Consider the following 19,157-nt stretch of genomic DNA (forward strand, 5'->3'; position numbering starts at 1 on the left):
ACCAATTACATCACCAGCAAAGGCACCCTGATGCTAATTTGACATTCATGAAGAATCCTAATTTACGCTAAGTAGTTTCCGTGACAAGCATGACGACTAGAAAACCTGACACGAAGTTACCTCGCAAGAAGCCTCCAAGCAGAAGCCTCCAAGCAGAAGCCTCTCATTTCGAGGAAAGTTCAGCTCTGAGATCCTACTTTTGAGCGGTTGTCATTGGAAACGACGGAATAGTCTGCTTCATGTAAAACTGGTCCGTCTGAGTTGCATCTGCAAGGAAGGGAAAATTGTATAATGCAAATGTCTAACGGGGCTACATCTACTTAATGTTTGCTCCTGAAGCCAAATTTGATCTCAGTTTGTTTTCATCTGCCGTCCATACTACGAAATTGTCATAAAGGCGCATGTTTAGTTGCCAAAAAACGCGTGTTTCTTAATCAAGCGGGACCGCATATCGATGGTGAAACTGCAGAAACGCGTATCTCGGTTTGCGGCGTTGCAAACTTCCTGTCATACTTTATTTTCTACATGGAAAACTACTAAACGTAATTTTTTTTAAAATGTCACTGATTTTCCCTCTCTTCATGAAGATTATCCTGTGAAAATTTCAAGTCACGATGTTGGTTCAGTCTCCTTTTAAAAACTTAAATAGGAGCAGAGATTCCGAAACACCGCAATCGAGATACGCATTTTTGCAGTATAGACTGTGTCACACCATCAAAACACTCCATCAAAATGTCAAGGTCAAGCACTGTGATTGGGCCAAGTCATCGAATAGCCAATCACAACACCTGACCTTGATATTTTGATGGCTAGCTTTGATAGTGTGAAACAGGCTTATCACCCTGGATATCTGATCGAGCAGTTTTGCGTCATGGAACGCAGTCGCACCGCTAGTGTGCGGTCTTACGTTACCTCTTCAGCAGCCTGATTGTTGAAATTTATGGCGGCACGACAAGAATCGAAAATCGATATATTGCACGGTGGAGATATGGCTATGTCTTGTCTTAACTTGCTGACATAGCTAGTTAAAGTTTCAACAATCAGGCTGCTGATCTTCATGTGAATACCCATCCATAGCAACCAGGTATTCGGTGAAACTTCAACCACAGAAGGTCTATTCTTTCAAGGATACAGCCAGTGGTTTCTTCAGCATGGATTTTTTACCATGCGATCGTGAAAAAAAATCCTGCCGCATAACCACAGGCTGATTCCCCAAAAAACAAAAACCTGTCAGGACTAAAATTGACAACTAAACAAATCCTCGAGTAATATCATTCCTTGCAGTCTTCATCGAGTTCGCCTCGTACAGAGAAGAAATATCACGAAGTTTTCAAGAAGTTGACGTTAAGCAGTTTTCAATTTCAAAAGTAAATTATGACAGGAAGTCAGCAACGTCGTACACCGTGATACGTGGTCCGGTAGTTTTACCGTCGATATGTTTCAGGAACTTAAAGGGTATGAACGATATTACTCAAGATTCTTCCGAATTGCGATCGTTAATTAATGTTATGTTAAAGATCTCCTTAATCACAATGTAAATTAACCTTATGGAGCCCCTAAGAAAAAGAGCTGTTAAACGGACGGCTAACAACACGACCCTAAGAAACAACTCCTGGAATCTTTAGACTCATTCTCGGTACTGAATCACCTTTTACGTGCCGGAAAGGAAGCTGTACGTTTCATGAACGTAAAAGGGATGGCTGCGAGGATACGGGATGAAGTTTGATCACATTGTTAAGGACGTGTTCCACCCGAATTTAATGCTCATCCTAACGTGGCGTCGTTACGTGTTTGGAGATGCCGGCGTCGCGGGCGTGGCGTCGGATGCAATTTTCTCGCCAGCTGTTCGACTGCACCGAGGAAGTGCGCTCATCGCACTTATCGCCGTGGGATCTTGTTCTAAGTTGTCCCACCATTGACAAAAGCCCTGCCCGGAAGTTGGAGCTTCCAACTCCCAGATATCGGCGTTTGCGGTCTGCTCCACCGCTCTCCGCGGCGGTGTTGCCAAATTCACCGCGCTTTTCGCCCGGCGCACCCGCCAAGGGAAAGTTTCTATGTTTACACGGAAACACTGCCGTGCCAAGGAAGAAAGCCGTGTGAACCGTCAGGAGTTGCCAAAGTTGCTTCGATTAAATTCGAATTTATTGGAAAAGTTGCTAATATTTTTCTCCTAATTTTTCTGACAATTTTGTCCGCAATTTCATCTAAAACATCTGAAAATTTTAAGGAAAAATATGCTTAACTCTCCTCAAGAATACGTGTTTTATCCGGGGAAATTTGGCGACTCTCGAATATTCATACGGCGCACTTCCTTAGCATGGCAGAATAGAGAGCCTATATGGAGAGACTATGGATCAATCGGTATTTTGAAGCTGGGTCATGGAGATTTTGGAGCCAAAAAGTACAGCCAACGTGTAAAATCAAATTATACAGAATTATTTATCATCAGAATTGTTACGACTCGTCGTTTGTAAAGCGTGTATTTTACTCAGTTTTTGCATATATTCATTTATTTTTACGGCAGGACGCTCATTTATAAACATTCTCGGCCTGGCATTTCCGCTTGCTTTGTGGCGCTTCCAACAAGTTGGCAACACGGTTAATACGCCCTTTAAAGCCGTTGAATATATCGAGTCTAAGCGAGACGGGCTGCCTCACCTAGAATCGATTGTTTTACATGTGTTTAAACGGAAGAAACGCAGTGGTGCATTTTTGAAGGATCGCCACTGTGCGATGTTCATGCGAACACGTAACCTGTGAACTTTGCAAGTTATTGACCCGAGTGCTTGACAGTTGATATTGGCACAGCGTGTAACATCCGCCGTGATCTGCGGAATAAATCTAGGCCGGAGGTTTGAGGGCTCGCCGCGCGGTGACACAGATAGTAAATCATTCGAAGAGTCGACAAAACTGCGACCCGACGAGCCACGGAGTTTGATTTTCTCCCGCCCCCCCCCCCCCCACTTTCCTCCCCCCTCCCCCCTTGAACCGACACTCGACACAATGTGCCTCGAGATCAATGTGCTCAATATGTTATTATCCCGAGAAACATTCAAAGATAAAGTTAAGTATCTCTCTCCGCTTGATGTTTGAAGCTTTTAAGGGGGTCTGGGGAGGGAGCGACAACGCCCCGAATAGTGAATACACCGCTCCCAGCCGAAGGTCGCAGAGCGAGAGGATAAGAACTTCCTGCCCTGCTCGCGGAAAAATCCGCGAGCGTATAAATGGCGCAGGATTTATGATAGCGTCACGATTCTGACGCATCCTTTGGACACCTCACAATGAGAGATTTGCGTAATCTTTTGATGTATTGAGACCCCGAAATGATGCCGCCTCGCTCGCTCTCCTCAAAGACGCTTCACTCCCTAAGGTGGATCATTGCGGCAATCCCTCCTCGATCATACCTCCCTCGCTCTGTACTCCTCCTCTCTCACAACTCCTCTTTCACCAATCCATCCTATCTCCCCCAAGAGCTCCCTGTTTTCCCAACCTTGTCGGCCTCCTGTAGAGTGCCTATACGGGGAGAGTAGAATACGGACATGCCGGTGATTTTGAGGTTAGCTAGCTTTCAGAGCCCTCAAGAGCAGCCAACGTATAAAATCTAATCATCCAGAATTATTCATTATTACAGCTGTTATGACCTAGAGTCCCTTTATACTGAGAGTCAAGACAATTCGGCTCATGGATGTCACAAACGGGAATAAAGATTACAGAAATTGAACGTTTTTCGTAATCTTTGATCGGCCCATTCTCAAATGCCTTTCTCCGTTCCTCCTCTCATTCCGTTTGTTCCTTGCCGAACCCGTAATTCCCTGGTCCATTCCAGATTATCATCTTTGCAATTGGTGAAAATGTAATCTTTATTCCCGTTTGTGACACTGTGGAGGCCTAAAATACGGGAACCAATCAGAAATGGATTCAAATTGTCTTGACTCTCAGTATAAAGGGACTCGATTATGACCCTTCGTTTGTGAAGCACGTATTTGACTTAAATATTCGTAAATTTACTCGTTTTTACACAAGCACGATTATTTATAAACATACTTGGCCATATTGGTTTGTTATTGGATTCTGAAGATTGGGAGCAGCATCTTCCTAGTGGTTAGAGGGTTGGCTGCGCTGTAGGGCCCCAAGAACTCCATATTTTGACATGTCCATACTCTCTCCCCAGCCTCTGTGGTTAGGTGATTGTAACGCGGGCTCTATGATCAGTATGTTTCCGGTTCGATTCCCGGTTAGCCAACCTGGAAAGTCGCAAGCACCAGCTACCCGAGGCTCGCGGGGCTGTTTCTTACATGAGGACAACGAGATAATTGGACGTATTTCTGCCAAACGGAACTATGTGCATAAAGGCATGACCCCTGAAACCCATAAGAATATGTGTAGAACAGGGCTCATGTCATAATGCACATAGTTCCGTTTGATAGAAATACGTCCAATTGGGCTTCAACCATTAGCATGGGATTGTCTCGTCGGCGGTATTTGAGGACATTTTCGAAATTTTCAAAGCATCTTAAATGCAGCTTGAGTTTCCGCTATGAATAATCACAAAATATAAGTGTTCATCCGTTGTTTCTCTTCTTCTTTTTTCTCTTTTCCTTCCTCCTTCTCTCCGCACCGGCCAACCGGTGAGGGGGGGGGGGGGCGTGCCATTCCTTTGGACCCGCCTTTGCGTAAAAGCAAACAACGAGGGAAAAATGTGTTACGAAAAGATTTGATCTCAGTTGTCTACATTCCTCTAACGTAAAGCTCCAGGGACTTACAGGGATGCGAATTTATTAAAGTATGCGTTTTCTGAAAAATCTGAAAAATTTCTGATTCATCCGCAAAAAATTCAACAAGCTGCGTTGCTATGGGTGAAAATTCCAATCGTTTCGTCGAGTGAAGAAAAAAGTTGGTTGAAAATGATGATTTTTGACACTTTAAAACATCCCACTTGCCCGCACTCCGTTGAATATATACGAATTCCGACAACATAACTCTCAGTCTTTCATTATCCGGAAAGTTGTGCATGACATCAAGATGAACTCTGTATGCGTAATGTACTTTTTTATTACGCATGGTCCTTAATTGGTCATGGATAAAGTGATCAAAATTTACGTTAGTTTATTATTATAAAATAGTGAATGAGAAGGCCAAGGTCAAAGCTCGTAGAACCCTCATTTTTCAGTATTGAACGTCTCCTCTGTATAAGAGTGTCGAGCGTTATGAGATTCGTGTCAACGCCAGCCTTGATGACCTGCGAATCGATCACGCTTGGAGCTTTATGCACCGACAGCCTTGACATTTGAGATCTTGAGTATAATGATACTGTCTAAAAGTCAGCACTTTTCATAGAAAGCATTGTGCGAGTGAATGAAGACTTATCATGAAGTCTAGATTAACAGTTTGGTAGAATACCGATTAACTAGCTGTCCTTAACAAGATTATTCAATGATTTTTGATATTTTCGTTTTTGAAAAGAAGGAAGTGTTTTTGCATAGGCGTATCCAAGAGGGGGAGGGCGTAGGGGGTGCACCCTCCTTTCGCCCCCCGCGATCCAAGTGTCTGGATCCGTCTTTGTGTTTTCGTGAATTTCTCCGGATTTTCTCAATAGATATTAACTTCCGAAAAACAACTTTAAAGGAGGGACGTCGATGAGATCCGTTTTTTGGCCCGCCCTAACTAAATTTCCTCCCTCGACAAATATTTGCTCATCGAGGGTATCTTTTTTTCGGAATGCATCATGATTTGGTCATTCTCTGTCTCTTTTTAGGTCTACTTTAGGCCTAAACGAATTTTTTTTATTATTTTTTTTTTATTGTAAATTAACAATTGACCAAATTGCATACACATTTCTAGACTGCTCTAGTCTTTACAAATTTGTTTTTAACATGAAATAATCAAATATAACTAATGGTTCCACAAAGATTTTAAGACGCTGAAGACTTTGGCGACATTGGCTTTAACATGGATCTGAAGGCCAGTTTTGGTGACAAGTGGGGGATTACGATCAAATACCCGAAAAGCCGCATTTTTTGCCGAAATCTCCCATGGCATCTTTAGACCAGTATTAGACCATAAAAGAGACCAAGAAAGATCAAATCATGAACGTGCATTGCTGAAAAAACTGTGATTAAGCTTGGCGTCTGAAAATATCCTTCCCAACAGGTACGCGATCGATTGAATATTTAAAGGTAAGTGACTCATCTGTAAAATAATCACTACCGTCTGCCAAACCAGCGCAGCGCGGTGAATCTCTGGTTACAAAAATGACTAAATAAAATTTTGGTAGAAAACGAGCTTATTTTAAAGATGAGTATCCTTTTTTTCCAGATGACCGCCGACCCAGATATCGTGCACTCCAACCAGGGCCTTGGCCAGCAGCTTGTCACGTTTGAGCACAAAGATGAGGTCAACAACAAGTAAGTTATTTAATGATGGTTCCATTGTCATCAGAAAAAAGGAGAGATTCTCTTAATGGAAAAAAGAGAATCATTGCTCTTACAATACTTAGAGTGGATTCCAGGTCTTACCCACTTGGTTTCAGGGCATTTCGTCAACGATTTTTTGTCCGTGCACCTGTTTTGTCCAGTAGTTTACGTCCACGCGTGAAATAAGCAACAGTGACTTGGTCCAAGTGTCATATTTTAGTCCGTGTGTAAAATTATATTGACAATAATGAAATGAGAAAATTAAGAGAGACGGAAGAGTTGTTGTGGTAACTCATTTTTTAAATGAAATGTTATTTCCTTCTTTTGATCAATCTTTTCAAATTGTTATGGGCGAATATTTGGTTTTATTTCCATCCTTAAAATTTTCGATGAAAAATAAACCTTATAAATACTTTTTTTAATGAAAATATTACTTTATTTTAAAAACATTTACATTTTTAAAACGTGGCAAATATTTGTAAAACCTTTTCCAAGCGATGGCATCGATATTAAAGTCAATGAGCAGTAGCTGTGTCGAAAGAAACTATGCACAAATGAATAAAAGAGGGAAAAACCGAGAAGCACGCAATCTTCGGTTTTAGCCCATCTGTACATCGATCTTTCAGAGTCAAATATGTCCTATTTTGAGCGTTTGGTTGCCCTCACGCCACGCTGCAGCACAGTAAAAGTACAAAATATAAAAGAAAAAATTAATGTGCTTTGAAAATCATTAAATACGACAAGGAAACGCCTTAATATTTACAAAACACACATTAAATCTTCCTTTCATAAATATGTTTTTTTTATCAATTTAAATTAAAGTAATCCATGCAGAGTGTGCAAACATATAAAAATTATGATTTGAAAAACGCTGACTCCGCTAATTTAAATAATAGGCCCAGCATAAAGCGGAGTGATGCGACGTGCTGCCAGCACGAAACGCGCACTGGCGCCTACAAACCTAAGCAGATACTTCACGCATTGCGCAATGCGTGAAGTATCTGCTTAGGTTTGTAGGCGCCAATGCGCGTTCCGTGCTGGCTGGCTGGCCGCGCCGCGCGCCGCAGCGTGTCACGTGCCACGGCGCTTCACTATCCCACAAAAGAGGTGTTGTACAGCATTATACAAAATTGAAGGCACTCCAACATACCATCAATAAGAATGACAGGCATCCTTTAAGAGTACGGAACTTTTCTTGCAAAATAAGTCGAGATAAGATAGATGAAGGAACATTCTTGAGTATGCCGTCAAGAAGATTTTATTTTGAATCAAGAATATAATAGGTGAACAAAAGCTGGTTTCTGCTTGATGTAAGTGACTTCCTTTTTATAAAAGCATCTTATCTCCTTTGAGAAAACTTTATTTTCTTTTTTAACTCGATCTTAAAGATGGCATCAATCATGATACGTTGGGGTGCCTTCGATCTCTTATGATAGGTACTGTGCAACACCTCCGTGGCGAAATAGTAGCTCGAAGCACTGCGGCAAACCAGTGCTGAAGCGAAGTTATCATGCACATGCAAAATATGAGATCCTTCATGAGGCAAATCAAAAGGTTTACCAGTTCAGGTATAAAAATATGGGATTTTCTTGAAAGATAATTAAGTCCTGTTGCACCAAAGAGGTGTAGAGAGTTTTAGTGAATTTTCTCTCATGGAAATGACGCTCCCTCATTTTTACCAAAAATCTCAATTAAATATTTTTCTCCGTTTGAGCAATCAAACAAACAAACAAAAAACAAAAAAAAAAAGAAAAAAAACAAACAAACAAACAAGCGAACCCTCATTCTTCCAAGACAATAAACATTTTCATCCAAAAACGTCGTAAGCAATTGTCGTTTGAATTTACATGTGGACCAGTTAACTTTATGTCTTTAGTGGTAAGTGGACCAAAACTCCCCTTCCGAAAAAACGCGTGGACGTGAACTGCTGGAAAAAACAGGTGCGCGGACAAAAAATCGTTGACGAAATGTCGTATAACCACCTGCTTTTGTAGTCGTCGTTCGAATGTTACTTTTGTGGCATCAATTTGTTTTGGCTCCTGGAAAAATGCCGTCCCGGTCAGCTGTAATACAAGTTGAGTCAACGCTGCTTACGGACGTCACAACCGGGAATAAAGATTACACAAATCGGACGTTTTGTGTAATCTTTGATCAACCCACTCCCGAATTTTTACCTCCGTTCCCTCTCTCATTCCATTTGTCCTTGCCATACCCCAATTCCCCGGTCAATTCCAGTTTATAATATTTGCATTTGGTGAAAATGTAATCTTTATTCCCGTTTGTGATACTATAAAGGCCTAAAATAAGGGAACCAATCAGAAATGGATTCGCATCGTCTTTACTCTTAGGATAAAGGGACTCCAGACTGAACTAATTGCCACGAAAGGGGTGTCAACGGTGCAGTGTTTTTGAAATATACTGTCTACGGGATAGGAGAACCATTGATGTTTAATTTATAGCCCGAATTTTTCCCGCGTGAGAACGACGTTTGGATGTTCGGCAACGTTTCGTGAGACATTTTCTCGGGGTCAAGTCATCTCTATTCTCGATTCGTACGTGCGTAGCGAGGAGCGGGATGAAAGGTGAATTCCAATATTCCGCGCCGAGTCATAGAGCAGTAACCGATCCTCGCCCCCTCAACTTCTCAATCTTCAGTAGGTTTGATAACTCCTCGCAATGTCAATATTCTCCGTAACATCTCCTCTTTTGGCAAATTTATCTGTTCCAAGGTAATTTATTGTTTCATGTTTGACTTGAGGCAGCCCCCCCTGCCGCCGCCACGTGGCCTAAACCTTGCAGGCTGATTATTGAAACTGATAGACAAAGCGTTAGACAAAGAATACATAGAGAGTATGGAGCGATCCTATTGGTTGAAATGGGTGGTTCCTATAGAGAAGGGAGAAAATTATGGACTAACTGTAGGGTCTCTCGTGGGTTGCCGTTAGTTAGTCTATTACCGCCCTCCTTTGTTCACTGCAACCACCAGTCTCCACCAATAGAATCTCTCGCAATATCCCTTTTGTCTTCTTTGTCTATCAATTTCAATAATCGGCCCGGACGACGCAAACCGCCCTCTAAGATTCGCTTTGCGAGGCCTCGTAAATTTATCTGTGTAGAGCGGATTCTTATACATACAATAGGGACTATTTTCTATAGGTAGCCACATAAATCACGGAAATCGGATCGATGGTTCTTTAGAACGGACTGTGACGAAAAATGAAAATTTACGGTTTTTTTTTTAAAACTGAAAGAATTAACGATGTTACCACGTATAACGAGACTAGTTCATATTCTCAAAATCTGAATAGAACGGGCTCATCCAGGGACTATCGTCTGTATGTAGCCGCAAAAATCATGGAAATGACCTCAGTAGAATCACAGAACGAACTGTGACAGTAAGTTGTAGAGGGTCACAAAGCTTTACAGTCATGATTTTGTCCCTTCATTTTGTGGATTTTTGTGGTGTAGGAGAATATTCTCCCTTTTATCTGCTGTGGTAACTTGGAGCGTTCCTTACCCCAGAACCTCTTAAAGTGGCACCGTCGAAATCGATTCCGCACTTTTTGCTCTGAACGTTGATTAATTTTGCATAATCTAAAAGGATAGTGTGATGACTGGCTAAAATGAACTGTATCACCCGAAGCGCTGTAGCTCGGATGGTGGTAGGTTAGCTCGCATACATTACACTTTTACGTGCATCTCACCAGTTTAAAGGCCATACATTTTTAAATTATAACTGAAATAATATATTTTGGATTCCATTTTCATTGACCGATGAGCAATTTCGGTAGGAAGAAATTTGCAACAAAAATTGCCATATCGAGGGAAAACGTCGTGTGAATGATCATCCGTTGTCAGAATTATCCCCATAAAAACCATGTTCTCCGCATATTTTTTGAACCGTAATTCCCCCATAGACTTTCATTCACAGTTGAATTTAATCTATCAATTGATTTCAATATTTGTATCTTCTTTTGGGAACGATCATTTCATTCACAGTAATTCGTTCAAGCATCTTTGACGTTTCTTTCAAGCTCAACAGAATAAATGACGGGGACAAATTATACTGATTTCACTCGATTTGATGAATATTATTAGAGAGAAATAAAAAAAATGTCACTCTTCGCACCCCCTTGAATTTAATTTTTTATCTTTGTATGCAATGACTCGTAATCTTCTTTTGTTCCTCGCCTCATTTTTCCATAACTCAGCGTAAAATAAATTTTTGAAGAAGTGAATCTATTTTACTGTTAATTAGTTTCCTAAAATTGGATTACATTTTGCAATAAAGGACCACTATTTCTGGCCCATTTTAGAAACAACATACATGCCATTAATTTCCCAATGTAGATGTGTGCTTTTATGGGAGAGCCAGATGTAGTGGTTCCTCATTGCAAAATGTAATCCAATTGTCATCGTGTAATGTCACTTAAAAATAATTTCTTTCAAATGAGGAAGTGAATCCTCACTTTAACCGTAGATTTAGATTAGCTCTCGATGTTTTCATGTTACTGAACCACCAAGCTGCGCGCGTAACAAGACGAGGCTCACGGAGCGGCGCGGCGGATCGGATCGTTGGAGAAAGAAAAGAGGAAGCAAGGAAAAAACCAACACGAAAATCCTCGGGCTCCCCTTTTCTCATTAGAGATCTAATTTCTTCCGTCGTCGCTCCTGATAATAATTTTAAACAGTCACATTTCTCAGTCTCGCTCGAACCTCCCTTCTTTTTCACTCCCTATTTTCCAATTATGCAACAGTTTGCCACTTCGCCAGGTCCCCCCTCCTCCTCTCGACGGAATTGCTTCGCTCCGTTCCTCAGTTTTTTCTCGGCTCTTTTCCAGTCCATTTTGTCTCGTCTTCATTTTCTTGTTACTGCCGAACTAGTACCATGTACAGGCGTGCACACATGCATCCCCGCATCGCTGCCTAATTTATGCGAGAGGTATTGCAGCCCGCCCGCGTCACCCGTAAGAACTAAATTGGATTCCTTGAGTTGATATGGCAAAGATTTTGATGCCAATTTGTGCCCAACACGGAGGATCGCTAAAACACCCTTTCAATCGGGGTCAACGTTTTATGCGGCATTGCCAGGTCAAAAACTAACATAAATAAATAGGAAGGAAGAAAGTTTTGATTTATTCTACCCGGAGCTGCGCGTATTGTCGTTTTCAAGACTAAAAAACGTAATTTCTGTATTTGAGCTTTGCGAAACTACCACCCGCTCACTGTATCCTTAAGAGGAAACTTTGAGGAATTCCTAACTCATAATATTACCGTTTTTCCCCTGATTACATGCAAGCATTATTAAATTTTAGACAGAATTAGCACATACACAATATAAAATAGCTTTTCATCAACCCGGAAGAGGTTACTTTAAGCCTTCAATTTATTTCAGTTTGCCTTCAATTTTTATTGCGGTGAACCTGAGCTCCTACGTGGTCGAATAGTGGCATCCTCATAAAATGGCCCGCTCACTCGACACAATATAATAACTATTTACTAAACGGGAAGAATTCATGTCTGTTCGCCTTCAATGTTTCGTGTAGGCAATACAAGCTCACGAGGTCGAAGAGTGGTCGTATCTTGAAATGACATCCTTAAATAAACAAAAGGTTTTTACCCAACGAGAATAGTTCATCTTTTAGTGATGTCAGTTTTCCTTCAATGTCTAGTGTGGGCAACACGAGCTCCCACGTGGTCGAATAGTTGTATCGTCCCCATATAATAGTCAGGCGGTTTCTGACGACACATTTGTACATATCGTATCAAAATAAGAAGAAAAAAGAAAGGAAAAGAAGAATAGAGGAAGGGAAGAAAAAATGAATAATATGAAGAAGAAAAAGGAGAGATTGGTTAAAAAAAAGAAACACAAGGAAAGAGAATGAAGAAGAAAAGAGAAGAAAGAAGAAAGGAGACGGAAGTTGAAAAGAGAAAGGGGAAGGAAAGAGAAAGAAGAGGGAGAAAAGAGAAGTAGCGAAGAGAGAGGACACTAGAGAATGTAAAAGAATAATGAGATGAAGAAAAGAGGAAAGAAGAAAGAGGGAGGATAAAAAAGGTACGAAGAAAATAAGAGAAAGAAATAGAGGAAGATGAGGAAAAGAGGAAAGAAGAAAGATGATGGATAAAAAAGGTAAGAAGAAAATAAGAGAAAGAAATAGAGGAAGATGAAGAAAATGAAAAGAAGAAAGGAAAGTGAATGGAGAAGGTGAAAAAGGGAAGAATATAAGAAAAATATAAAAAAAAATAGAGAGAAGAAGATGAAGATAATAAAAAAAATAGAAAGAGAATGAAGAGGAAGATAAAGAAGAAACAAGAGGAAAGAGAAAAGAAAATAAGAAAAAAGAAAGCAGAAATGAGAAGGGAGAGAAAGTAAGTGGAAGAAAAAGGAGATATGAGAAAGGAGAAATAAGAGTTAAGTAGTGCTATCGCGAAATTGCACGCTTACACGGAGCACGTACAAAAAAACAACTTTTACGGGAGATGATCATATTAACGTCTTGTCAGTTTGCCTTCAATTTCAGCATGAGCAACATGAGTTCCTACGCGGTCAAATATTTGTATTGTCATAAAATGGCATGCTCTCTCTAGAGAACCTTACTTCATAGCTTCTTATCAAATGGGAAGAGAATACTTCAGCATCATGTCAGTTTGCCTTCAATCATAAGTAAAGCAACACAAACTTCCACGTGGTCGAATAGTGTATCATCATGAAAGGGCCGTTTGTATTCAGAATTGAACATTTTCCGCCAATCTTCCTATCGAACTTGAAAGTTTTCTTCTTCCGACAAATATTTTTGATTTTGGACATTTTCTAAGTGCTTTTGATAAAGAGGGACCACCAGATTTTCTCCAAATATTCATTAGCCAAGAGAATGTAGGTCACTTTCAGTTTTTCCAATAAAATTGATTGAGTGACGCCATTGTATTGGTTGTATTGAAATTGAAACGACTCATGTCTTCCACTGTCACTGTACTTTCATTTATTTTCGTCGCAAAGGACAAAATTGCACGGAAGTTTTTTTTTTTTTTTTTTTTTTTTTTTTTTTTTCTGTGACACGCTTTCTTGAAGGTCGTAAGACATCTTCTGCACCGAGCACAGTATTTGTGATCTTGTGCTACTCTCGGTTCATACAGGTGAAACACATATCAACTTAAATTTTGTGTTGATTTCAATAGAATATGCACTTTGCACGGAAAGCAATAGAAAAACGCCGGAGAAACCCCAGAATAAACCAAAACCTTGGGTTTTCTCGTTCAATATTAGCCAAATTGTGGGTTTATTTTTTTCTCAGTGTGTTTCAAAATTCGTAAATATTTTCGTCCAGTTGAAAATCTCCAGTTTTTTTTTCTTCTCCCTCCGCGCGCGGGAATTGAGTGACCGGGGCCGGCGGTATTATGGAGAGTGTAACTAGGAAAAAATCGTCTGTGCCCGGTGTGAGAGCGCTTAATCGTACCGCAATGAAAATGCACCCTTTGATGCGTCGGCGAATGCACTATGCACTAACCGCATCCGAGAGTCATGAGATTTGAGATGTGGACGCTGACCGCAATGCCGCACGTGATTCTCACTCGGACTCGGTGAAAGCTCCTCTTAACCCTGGGCTGAACTGCCCCGAACTCTGGTCCTTGCTCTCTCCATGAATGCGTTCATCACGTGAACACGGAGCAAACGCCAGCCCCACAGTGCCAAATCCTCGCACAGAGCCGCAGTGTTGTGCCGCCCCATTTTCCGCGTGGAGAGGGAATTCGACGCACCACTAGCCCCGCGTGGCGCCAACGCAAAGTTGTAAGCCTCCTGAGGTCTTTTGTTTGTGTTGAAGACTTGCAGAATACGGTGCGCTCCGCACGGCGACCAAAAAAACATCGCTTCAGAATAATAAATGAAATGAACGTTGCCCTGTCGCCAATATCGGATCGTGAACTCACAGTTTTACACTGAAAAAAAATTCTCGGCGTTTTTACCAAGGTCCGTTGGTACCTTTACCATCTCACTTTTTTTACTAATTATTGGTAATTTTACCAAGACAGACTGGTAAGCTTACCTAAAAACCGGTATTTTTACTGTTTTTTTCAGGTAAGAATACCACTTTTATTGGTAATCAATTCCCGGTAACTTTGCCATTTTATCTCGGTAATTCTACCACAGTCGATAAAAAATATTGGCGTTTTTACCAAGGTCCAGTAAAATTACCGAGAAAGTTCAACAATTTTATCGAGATTTCTCGGTAAAATTACCAATTCCATAAATGGTAATTTTACCAAGAAAAAACTGGGATCAAATAGAACCCTGAATTCTTGGTAATTTTACCCTTTTCTTAGTAAATACACCGAGATTTTTTTTCAGTGTATTCGGATTGGGGATCAAAATGGGCAGCTAATATTACCCAAAAAGGGTTCGAGAAAATATATATAATGTTAAGGTTAACTAAATGCCATGTTTATTTTGGAGCCAGAAACAATTTGTGTTAACCAAATAGTGGCTCTATCGAATCAATCACGTATGTGCCCGCACTCCAACAAAGAGGAACATTTTCTCATTTAAGAATAAAATCGCTAAAATTAAAAAAAAAAAACCCTCAGAACTTTCCTTAATTGATTTTTGTCCCTTACTTAACTTTTAGGACAAAAATGAAGTGAGGAAAGTTCTGAGCTTTTTAAATGTTAGCGATTTTTGTCGTAATTGGACGTATTTCTATCAAACAGAGCTATGCACAGGTGAGAAATATGGGGTGCACTCTAGATAGCTGCTTAAGAAACAATGTAAAAGTGGGCGTGATTCCTTTTGAAGAACTGGAAAAGCGGGATTTTAAATTCAGCAAACAGAACTATGTGCCAACCGAATGCGGGGTATATGAGCCGCGGGCATAGCACGAGAGCGTTTTAGACAGGGCTCATGAGTTAATGACGACTACGATTAGCCGCGACTGTTACGTTCTTTTTCTGCAAAAAAAAAGAAAGAAAAAAAAATCTAAAATAATAATAAGATGTTCTCAGAAAATTAATAGTTGGAATATAAGAATGCTTTAAGTGGAGACCAATATCGTGAGATGTTCATTAGACTTCAGTGATTTTAAATCAACGTGAAAGAACCTGTATAAAAAGATTGATCTTAAGGTTAATCTTTAGCTGTAGTTCCGAAAAAATCCACCACGTCGCGCTGCTAAAATCCGACTCCGAAATCAGTGATTATTTAAATATCACAATAGGTATCTTAAATTCTAAGACTCATAAGTTCTAGCAGCATACGTCTGGAATCCTTAGAAACAAACGCGAGCTTTGAAAGTCTAATAATAAAAGCTATAAATTGATCCCAGTTTCTCTTACGGGATATCTGTAAGTGCGAGAGAGACATCTCACGGTGGGAGAGAGATATCTGCAACTGCTGAGAGCGATCAATCGCGATTGGTTGCATCAAGGTCATCATGCTTAACCCTACTTTTTTCTGGGATCAAATTGCAGAGCTTCAGAAATGACTTTTCACGTCGTTTTTAGGGTCAATAGGAAGAAGAATGTTATGGCTAGAACTCATGACTCTCCGATTTAAACACAAATTCCTTCAACTTTTATAAAAGCTCAAGGACTCATGTGAAGCTGTACGGACTCTAATAGCATGGACCAAAAAATCAAAACACAGCGGTGGCGCCCCCTGCGCGGAGAAATTTCTTACTTCACGCAGCTGTAGATAAACCTCAAAGGCAGAAAAAGAGAACATGTGCAGCGTTTCCATCACATTATATTCATTGGGTTACAGGTCCACTTGCTTAACGAAGAAGGTGTGTTCGATAACACCGAATTATTCCCCTTTTAGAGGGAGTAGACTAAGCCTAAAGGTTGCTCTAAAAAGCTATAACGCCGACGTCGCAACGTTCGCACCAATGTTTGTACTGAATCGCCCAATCCACGTCGTGTCAACGGTTTAGGAGCGCCGCGCTCAGTGTAACTTTGCGTGAACTCAAGCTCTCGGATTCTGTCCGTTCGTTCGAGATTTGGAGGATGACAATAAGCCGCTTTCCCCACTGTTTTTCATGTGGGTTTTATTTCTTTCAGACTTGTTGTGAGCCAGAGGTACTAATTCGATTTCCTGCAGACAACATTGAAGTGGCAAAATTCATGGCCCATTCACCTAATTTTCTCTCAAGCTTTCACGAGCCTACATTTCAGAATTTCAATTGTGGGGGCATTGAACAATTGGCTGTACGGTAGTAATTCAAATTCTAAATCACGTAGTTCACAATCCCCCAAAAATGAGCCTAAATAGTGTCAACCGTCTCCGCATAGGATATAAATCTGCTTAAGTATGTATCTATATCCCACCTCGCTCTATAATGAAGTGTCAGTGATACTTATAGGGATTTTCGATCAAGTCAAACTTTTGGAAACTCAATACTGCGAAAGCAAAATATCAAAGGATTTTTGCGCTGAAAAATGGAAAACTGAACAACTTAATTTTAAGGATGAATACTTGATTCATCTCAAAATAACCTTTAATGGATAGAGGTATTCGCATGCCATGGGACATCCAAATTCATCATTTTTCTGGCAACTCACTTATGCGACTTTACCAGTCTCACATAGGGGAAAAAGTATATAGGATGGTTAAAATTATGGAGGCTTGTTAACATTTTGGAGACAGCTGCCGGTATTGATTTGTGGTTTCGACACGAGAATTTCTCAAATAAAACGAGGTTGAACCGAAACAGGTATGGATTATATCGGACAGTCAACATCTAACCTAAATTCTTTTCATTCTCCATGAAAATGTATTGATATTTTTATCCAATGATTGGAATGCTTGAGAATTGGGTTTAAAAGATCACAAATACCTCGTTAAAGTTTTACTCCACACTGAAAAAAAGTTACGGGCTATACAGATATACCTGCCGTTCCAAGCTCAGAGGCTGAAAGTTCCGGGTACTGGAACTGAAGCTTCGATTGCTTCAGGTGCTACGCCCAGAACTCTCGGCTTCTGAGCCCGGATCTCGGACTGTATTCTATATAGCCCGTAGGTACGGTTTCCACGGCCGGAGTTTTTCTTTCAGTGCAACCGAAGTGGCCAGGATTGATTCGCTTTTTTCTTTCTTTGCGTCGTGTCATGTGATTCGCATCCCAACGCAAAATTTTTGTTGGTTTATTGAAAGCCAGGCAAAAGGAGAGGGTATGTCCTTAGAGTCCCTTTATACTGAGAGTCAAGACAACACCCCCCATGGAGTCACAAACGGGAATAAAGATTACAGAAATTGAACGTTTTTCGTAATCTTTGATCGGCTCTTTCTCAAATTCCTCTCTCCGTTCCCTCTCTCATTCCGTTTGTTCCTTGCCGAACCCATAATTCCCTGGTCCATTCCAGATTATAATCTTTCCAATCGGCAAAAATGTAATCTTTATTCCCGTTTGTGACACTGTGAAGGCCTAAAATACGGGAACCAATCAGAAATGGATTCACGTTGTCTTGACTCTCAGTATAAAGGGACTCTAGGTGTCCTCGGGAACCGTGATAAATGAACGTAATTTTGCCCGCGAGTCCATGCCCCAACTTAGTCCCGCCGAATAAGACTGAATTAAAAATTTAAATTTTAATCGCGTCCCGCTACAGTTTCTGGCATCGGCTTGGTTATCAAACCGTCGAGATTTGATCTTATTTTTCTCGTGGTTATGTTGATTCAGAGTTTTGGTAACCTTTGGTTTTTCACGATGGACTCATCTGATAGCAGTGGCGACACCTGAATGTTGGCAACACTGTTCTTCCTTCATCTATTTGTATGTAAAACAATCGATTCTAGACGAGGCAGCGAGTCGATCGTTGAGTCGTTATCGAATGAGCTTGATCGACAAATCCATATCTTGGCAATGCTATCTATCGATCAAGGTCATTTGATAACGACTCAACAATCGACCTGCAGCTTGCCTCACCCAGTATCGATATTATTAATGGATTTAAATGGAGGAAAAACTGAGTTGCCAACTTGCAAAATCGCCACTGCCTGATAGCAAATCCAACACAGCGCGTTCAACTCATCAACACTAAGCAGCAGAAAATTATCGGAAAAAGCTGACACAGAAGTACATTTGAACCGCATTAAGCAGAGAGGAACTACGCCAACCATCAGTTATTGCCTTTAAGTGGGCAATGTAATTTTTACCTGAAAGCGGTTGTGCGGATTTTTGTGAAAATTTCAATGAATTTTCTGCTTATTACGAAGCAAAGTCCTTAGAATTTTCAAAGCAATCAGCACAAACATTCTTTCGGTTAAATTTGGTAATAGCTTATGTGGCTTGGTTTCTTTACACTATCAATAAAATTTTATCTGAGGCTCTTAATCATATTAAGTTTTTTCTTGAATAAATTACAAGTATTCAATCTCCTTTTTTAGAGGTTTTTCAATCGACCAGTCTTTACTGTGAATGTTTGATTTGGATGTGCAATATTTTGAAAATCTTCTATCTGAGCGGTGTTGTTCTTATACGATTTTGGGAAACAGCCCGATGAAAGTTTTTTACGCAGGACACTTCTATTAAACTATTAACCCACAGTTGATGTTACCCAAAGAAGTAAAGGCCATGTGAATAAGCTTAAAAGGAACTCTTCAAAGAAAAGGAAATCAACGCGGGCGCGAAGCTGAATATGAAAATGAAAAACAAACACAGGAAGTATTGCTCTGCTCTTTGGGAATGAAAATGCAAGAAAGAATTCTAAGAAACCAAAACGAACGCGATGTCGACGCGGATGGTGGAGGAGAACAGAAA

General features: G+C 40.5%; 1 protein-coding gene across 1 annotated transcript in view; it reads left to right on the forward strand.

Annotated features, from left to right (window-relative positions):
• The window catches only part of LOC109044025 (uncharacterized), a 115,015-nt gene that overhangs the window by 61,621 nt on the left and 34,237 nt on the right, over positions 1–19,157 (forward strand). Inside the window, exon 3 of the mRNA XM_019061486.2 lies at positions 6,316–6,404. The gene's annotated coding sequence lies outside the window, so the exon portion shown is untranslated. The remainder of the gene's footprint in view (positions 1–6,315; positions 6,405–19,157) is intronic.

The sequence above is a fragment of the Bemisia tabaci genome, chromosome 1, assembly GCF_918797505.1.
Source record: "Bemisia tabaci chromosome 1, PGI_BMITA_v3".
Classification (NCBI taxonomy): domain Eukaryota; kingdom Metazoa; phylum Arthropoda; class Insecta; order Hemiptera; family Aleyrodidae; genus Bemisia; species Bemisia tabaci.